Source organism: Alligator sinensis, unplaced genomic scaffold (genome assembly GCF_000455745.1).
Source record: "Alligator sinensis unplaced genomic scaffold, ASM45574v1 scaffold1575_1, whole genome shotgun sequence".
NCBI classification, from domain to species: domain Eukaryota; kingdom Metazoa; phylum Chordata; order Crocodylia; family Alligatoridae; genus Alligator; species Alligator sinensis.
Genome location: NW_005843253.1, coordinates 166,505 through 172,476, shown reverse-complemented (window position 1 = coordinate 172,476; position 5,972 = coordinate 166,505).

The window sequence follows — 5,972 nt, the reverse complement described above, 5'->3', positions numbered from 1 at the left end:
CCCCCCCCCCAGCTCCTTCTGGGGTTGCAGGGCTGAGCCCAGGTGCTATAAGTATATATGGATATGGCGGGGCTGCACCCCCTCCCGGGGTTTCAGAGATGAGCCTTGGTACTATAGGCACATATGGAGATGGGGGGACTGCAGGGCTGAGCCCAGGCGCTATAGGTATATATGGATATGGGGGGCTGCAACCCCCCTCCCTCCCCAAGGTCCTCCTGGGGTTGCAGGGCTGAGCCCAGGTGTATATGGGTATGGGGGGGGTCTCCTTTGCCTTCCTCTGTTCTCCCTCATTCTTCTGCACAAAGCCTTGCCCTGATGCCTCTCTTGGGGCGGGGGGAGGGGGGGTGCAGCTGCATCCATTCATGTCCTTCCTTCCCGCCCCTTCCTGCCACCTAGACAGCTGGGCCTGGGGCTGTCTTGCCCCTCCGGGTGGGAATGGGGGTGGTGCCCGTGCTGGGGGTCCTGGTGCAGGGCTGCAGCCATCCGGGGCCGCGGCATCACGGGGAAGAAAGGAGGGAAGGAAACGGCAAGGGGAAAATGGCGTTTTGCAGCCCCCCCACCACAGCCTGAACCCACCCCCTGGCTTTGTCCTCCCGACCCCCCCACCCTGCATGTGGCCCTGCTGACACTGCCTCCCCAGGGGCCTGGGGCCCCCATCCCCGCCTTTGACATTGATGCCTTGCCCGCCTCTTTCAGAGCCGCGTCCTTGGAGGGGCTGCAGAGCTGGACCCCACTCGGGGCCTGGACCACCCCTCGGACTTGAAATAGCTCCCCTGCCATCCCCTGCTACTACAGCTGTCCCAGGGGAGTCCTGCCAGCCCCTCGCATGTGGGCATCTCAGGAGCTGGGCTTTGGGTCTGGCTGGAGCTGAGCCCCCTTCCTGCCCCATTACACCCTGGGAGCAGGTGCCCAGGACACCCCAACCCCTTGCCACATGCATGTGCCCCCCCAAAGCACCTGGGTTTTTGGCTTTGCCAGGGCCCAGGTGAATCCCTTCTCAGGGGAGCTGCCCCGAGCTCTGGAGGTGGGGGGTAAGGCCAGGGGACCCCCACATCGGCAGCAGAGAGCTGGCGGTGAAGCGGGGAGGGGGTGAGGAAAAAGGCCCGTTGATAGAGCGAAGGGAGAACCCGCCTGCCAGGGAAGGACGTTTGAAAGACGGGCGCCCGGCCTCCTCTTGGCGTCAGCTCGCTGTTTCCCTGGGCCCCCTGTTATCAGAGGCAGCAGGTCCCCAGCCGAGTAATTGCATCTTCCTTTAATCAATAGCCACAGTAATGCTCCTTTCTAGGTCAGAATGGGAGAGAGCGTAGGCCCCCCCCAGCCCAGCCTGAGGTGGCTGACATGGCCCGGGGACAGTCCACACCACCCCTGGTGCCTTCTCATGCTGTGGGGGGAGCAGGGGGCCAGGGCATCCCCCAGGGAAGGGGTAAAAAGTCCTGCACACAGGGCCTTTTATGCAAATGCCTGGTCTGTGCCTACTTCTCTATGCCAGTGTGGGCAGGGAGGGGTGAAGGGGCAGCCCCCTCCCCGTGGGCAGCCCCTGGCTGTGGAGCTTACCCCCATGTGCTCCCCCTTTGGAGCTGCGGCAAGAGTCCTCAGTGCCCCCCAACCCACCCCAGGCTGAGTGGGAAGGGGTCCCCAGTTGTACTGGGAATGGGACCCAGAAGTCCTGGCTCCTCAAACCAGGTGGACCCCACTCCCCTCTCTTAACTGGGAGAGAGCCCAGGCATCCAGGTTACCAGCCCCTTTCTTCAGCCTTCCTGGAGTTGGGGACAGGACCCAGGAGTCTGGGCTCCCAGCTCAGCACCTGAGACACCCCCAGGCCTGTCCTATCCTTAGTGCGCCTCGCTGGGCCGGAGTTTGGACCCCCAACCCCGCTGCTCTGGGGGGCTCAGAGCCCTTCTGGGTAGGAAAACTGAGGCAGAGAGGTGAGGATGTGCCAAGGTCACCTCTGGCCTGGGAGAGACCCAGGACCCACCCAACCACCCAGCAGGGCTGAGGGCCTCCCTCCTCTTGCCCATGCCTGGAGTGGGGCTGCATTGCTCTCCATCCTTCCTGGCAGTGCTAGGGCAGAGGGCTCCATCTCCCCTGGGTCACGGCTCCATTTTCGGGGGGGGGCAGCAGGCCCCCAGCCCCCCCCCCCCCCCCCTGCCAGTCCTTGCCCCTCCAGCAGCCCATCTCAGCTCCCCCAGCTCTGCAGGGAAGGGCTGGCTCTGGGCTGGCTCCAGGCTCATTGCGTATGCAGCTCACTCCCGCCTTCGCCTTCCATTCACAGCCAAATAAAACCCCTTGGCAGCGGGTGTGGGGGGAGCAAGGTCGCCTGGAGCCGGGCCGCCTGGCTGGGCCAGGAGGGACCCTGACCCCATCCTCAGTGCCATGGCACTGGGTTGGGGGCACCAGGGCTGGCTGGGGGCGGGGCAGGGGGTGGTGGGGCCTGAGTCAGATCAACCCCCGCTCCCCGGCCTGTGCCACCAGCTCCTGGCATTGAGCCCCCAGGGAGCACTGGCAGGCTCTGCTCTCATCCAGGGACCCCTCCTGTCCTCACCCCATAGAAATGCTGGAGCTTGTGGGGGTGGGGGGGTTGCATCCTGCTCTGGGTGCTGGCCACACGGGGCTGTGATGGGGGCAGGCCTTGGCTCTGCCACGTGGCTTGTGGGGAGCAACAAACTCCCCTGCATAGGCCCTTTGGCAGCATGTGGGACCCCATAACTCTCCACATACTGGCTAGGACACAGGTGTCCAGGCGCCCAGCCCCTGTATCCCCATGACCCTCTGCACACTGAAGACAAGGGGTCTGGGCTCCAGCTGGCCACCTGCTCCTTGTCTTCATTGCTTGCCCTGGCACCTGCCTGGGGACCTGTCCCTGGGGACGACCTGTCACCAACCAGTTTGCCCCCGCGGCTGCCTAACCCTTGGACCCAGGCAGGGGACGCATCTTGGAGGGGCACTTGGGTAGCATCTAGCAAACATGTTTTGCAAAGAACTGACCACAAACACCTCTCCAGGGGCCTGAGATGCAGCCGGTTCTGGGGTGGAGTGTAGGCCTGATGTCACAGGCCTGGGATGCAGCTGGCTCTGGGGTGGGCATCAGGGCGGGTATCACAGGGCCTGAGGTGCGGCTGGCTCTGGGATGGGCATTGGGGCTGGAACCACACGCTGGGATGTGGCTGGTTCTGGGGCAGGCATCAGGGCAGGACAGAGGTAAGTGCCTGCCCTGGCAGCCTGGACACCTGAGTTCCCTCCAGCTCTGGGTGAGGAGTGGGGTCTGGTGGGTTGCAGTAGGGAGGCTGGGAGCCTGGATGCCTGGGTTCTCTCCCTGGGGCTTTGCAGTGGGCAGGGGGGAGCCTGGGGGCTGTCCTCTGCCCACAGGAGCTTCCCAGCCTTCCTGTGGCACAGTGCCTGCTGGAAGCAGGCATGTGGGGCTGGCTGGCGCCCTTGTGCTCCCAATTACCCCTAGTGATGAGCCGGGCACTGGGCTGGTGCCCACAGCCCCCACACCTGGCCCCTGCCCTGCTCCACATGTGGCTCCTGCTCACGTGCCCACCCCTGCACCGACTCCTTCACGCTTGGGGATTAATTAAATAAACTTTTGGAGTGTGGCTGGGAAAGACGCACGCCTGCCAGCACGGAGGGCACAGGGTCTGACGGAAACTGGCCAGTGCTCAGCTCGGCCCTTGGCTACCAGCAGATGCAGCAGGCTCTGGGGTGGGGCATTGGGGCGGGGTATAACAGGGCCCCTGGGGTGGGCATCAGGGCTGGGTGTAGCAGGGTCTCTGGGAAGTGGGTGGCTCTGGGGTGGGTGTCAGGGCTGTTATCTCAGGCCTGGAATGCAGCTGGCTCTGGGGTAGGCATTGGAGCGGGTATCGCAAGCTGGGATGCAGCTGGCTCTGGGGTAGGCATCAGGGTGGGTGGGTATCACAGGCCTGCAATGCGGCTGGCTCTGGGGTGGGCATTGGGGCTGGTATTGCAGGCCTAGGATACAGCTGGATCTGGGGTGGGTGTCAGGGCTGGATGTAACCGGCCTGGGATGTGGCTGGGTCTGGGGAGGGGTGCGCCGCGTGTGCAGGGCTGGTACCAGGCGGTGCCGGAGACTTGGGGCTGAGAGTTGACTCTGTGCTGCTGCTGCTGCAGAAAGGGCCATTGTTGGCCCTGGAAGTGCTTTCCCCCCACCTCACTCCCAGGGCCAAGCCCAGGAGTCTGTCCCCCTACCGCTGCCCCCCATCCTAGCCCACCAGACCTCTGCCCCCCACCATACTGGGAGAGAACCCAGGCGTTCTGGGCCGGTGGGTGCAGTAGGACCAGGATGCCTGGGTTCTCAGGGGTGCCAACCCCGTTTCATTACAGCTGCTGATCCGCCATAATCCCCCCCACGACCCCCCTCAGCCGAGATAATCAGCATGGAGCAGCTGTTGGGGGGCGGGGGGGCAGGCTGGAAGTGAGGGGCACCAGCCAGGACCGAGGTGTGGAGAGCAGGCCGAGGAACCCAGGCATCTGAGTGCTGGGGGTGGGCTGCAGCGGGGCTGGCGTGAGTCAGCAGCCAAACAAAGGCCCCTTGTGCCCATGGGGCTGGCGTCTCTGTGGGCTGCATTGGCCTGACAGGAATGCATGGGTCACCCCAGCCCCCAAATCTGCCCCACCCCATGCCAGGAGGCTCAGGGGCTGCTCTGGTGCTTGTGGCCCTGGCACTACTGCGGCCATCTGGCTCTGTCAGCCCCAGGGCTGGCAGATGGGAGCCAGCGCCACACGGTGGGCTTCCTCTGCGGCAGTGCCCTCCTTTCCCCTCTGCGCCACAGGCTTGGCCTCCGGGGCCCGGGGCGGGTGGGGGCCTGCCACTGCTGTCAGGGGGAGCTGCGGGTCGAGAATGAGGGGCACTGGGGCGGGCAGGGGCTGCGGGTTGGGAGTGAAGGGCACCAGCAGCTGGGAGGGGCAGTGAGGTTCAGGCTTTGCATGGACACTCTTCTGTGTGGGTTGGAGTATGGGGTGAGGGGGGCCGTCCTGGACGCCTGGATCCTATTCCTGTCTTCTCTGGTTGAGGACCTGGTTGCGGGGGTGGAGGTAGGATCTGTAAGCGGGAATCCCCCCCATAACTCCCCATGCAGGGAGCTCCTCTGCGTGTGCATGGGGGGGGGGCTGAGCTGGTAAAATGGGTCCATTGTGGGGGGCATGAAATATGCCAAGAATCCTGCTGGCTTCCTCTGGGCTTGCTCCGTCCACCCTCCCCGTTAACCTGTCTACCCCCACTCAAGTCCCCCAGCATGGGTGTGGTAGCGCCACCCTGACAGAGTGGGGCACAGGTTGGGAGTGAGGGGCACGAACAGGGCTGGGGGGCAGGGGGCTGTGGGTCGACAGTGAGGGGCACTAGTAGGGCTGTGGAGGGGTGGCAGTGACCTTCTTGCTGGTTGTGACCTTGGTGATCCCAGGTGGCTAGGTGGTGGCAGTCACCATAGAAACCAGGGGTGGGGGACACAAGCTGACACAGTGGGGCACCAGCCCCTCCATGTGCCCACGTGGCACCTAGCAGCAGCCCAGAGCTGTTGCTGCGGTGTGACGGGAGGGTATAGGGGGCTCCTGGCTCCCAGGCGGGCAGTGGGGTCAGTGCTGGCTGCAGAGGCAGGCCCTGGGGCCTTTGTTAGCAGCAGCCTTGGCTCCGACAGGCAGGAGCCAGGCGTCCAGCCCCCGCACCCCTGGAGCCCAGCTGGGAACCCGGGCGTCCAGGCTCCCACCTCCTGAGCTGGGGCTGAACCCCGGCATCTGGGCCCCCTCGGCCCCTCTCCGCCAGCTTTCTTTCCTTTGTGTCCCGCCTGGACGGGGGGACCCCCCAACCCCCCACCCCCCTTTGCGGCTCCCAGCCAATTATGCCTCGTTGTTGTTGTTATTTGGCGGCTCTGCTATGCAAATCTCACTGGGCGGTCTCCATGGCGACACTGGGTTCCTTGGGGTGATGCAAGGAGGGTCTGGGGGGGTCCTAGCTGGGC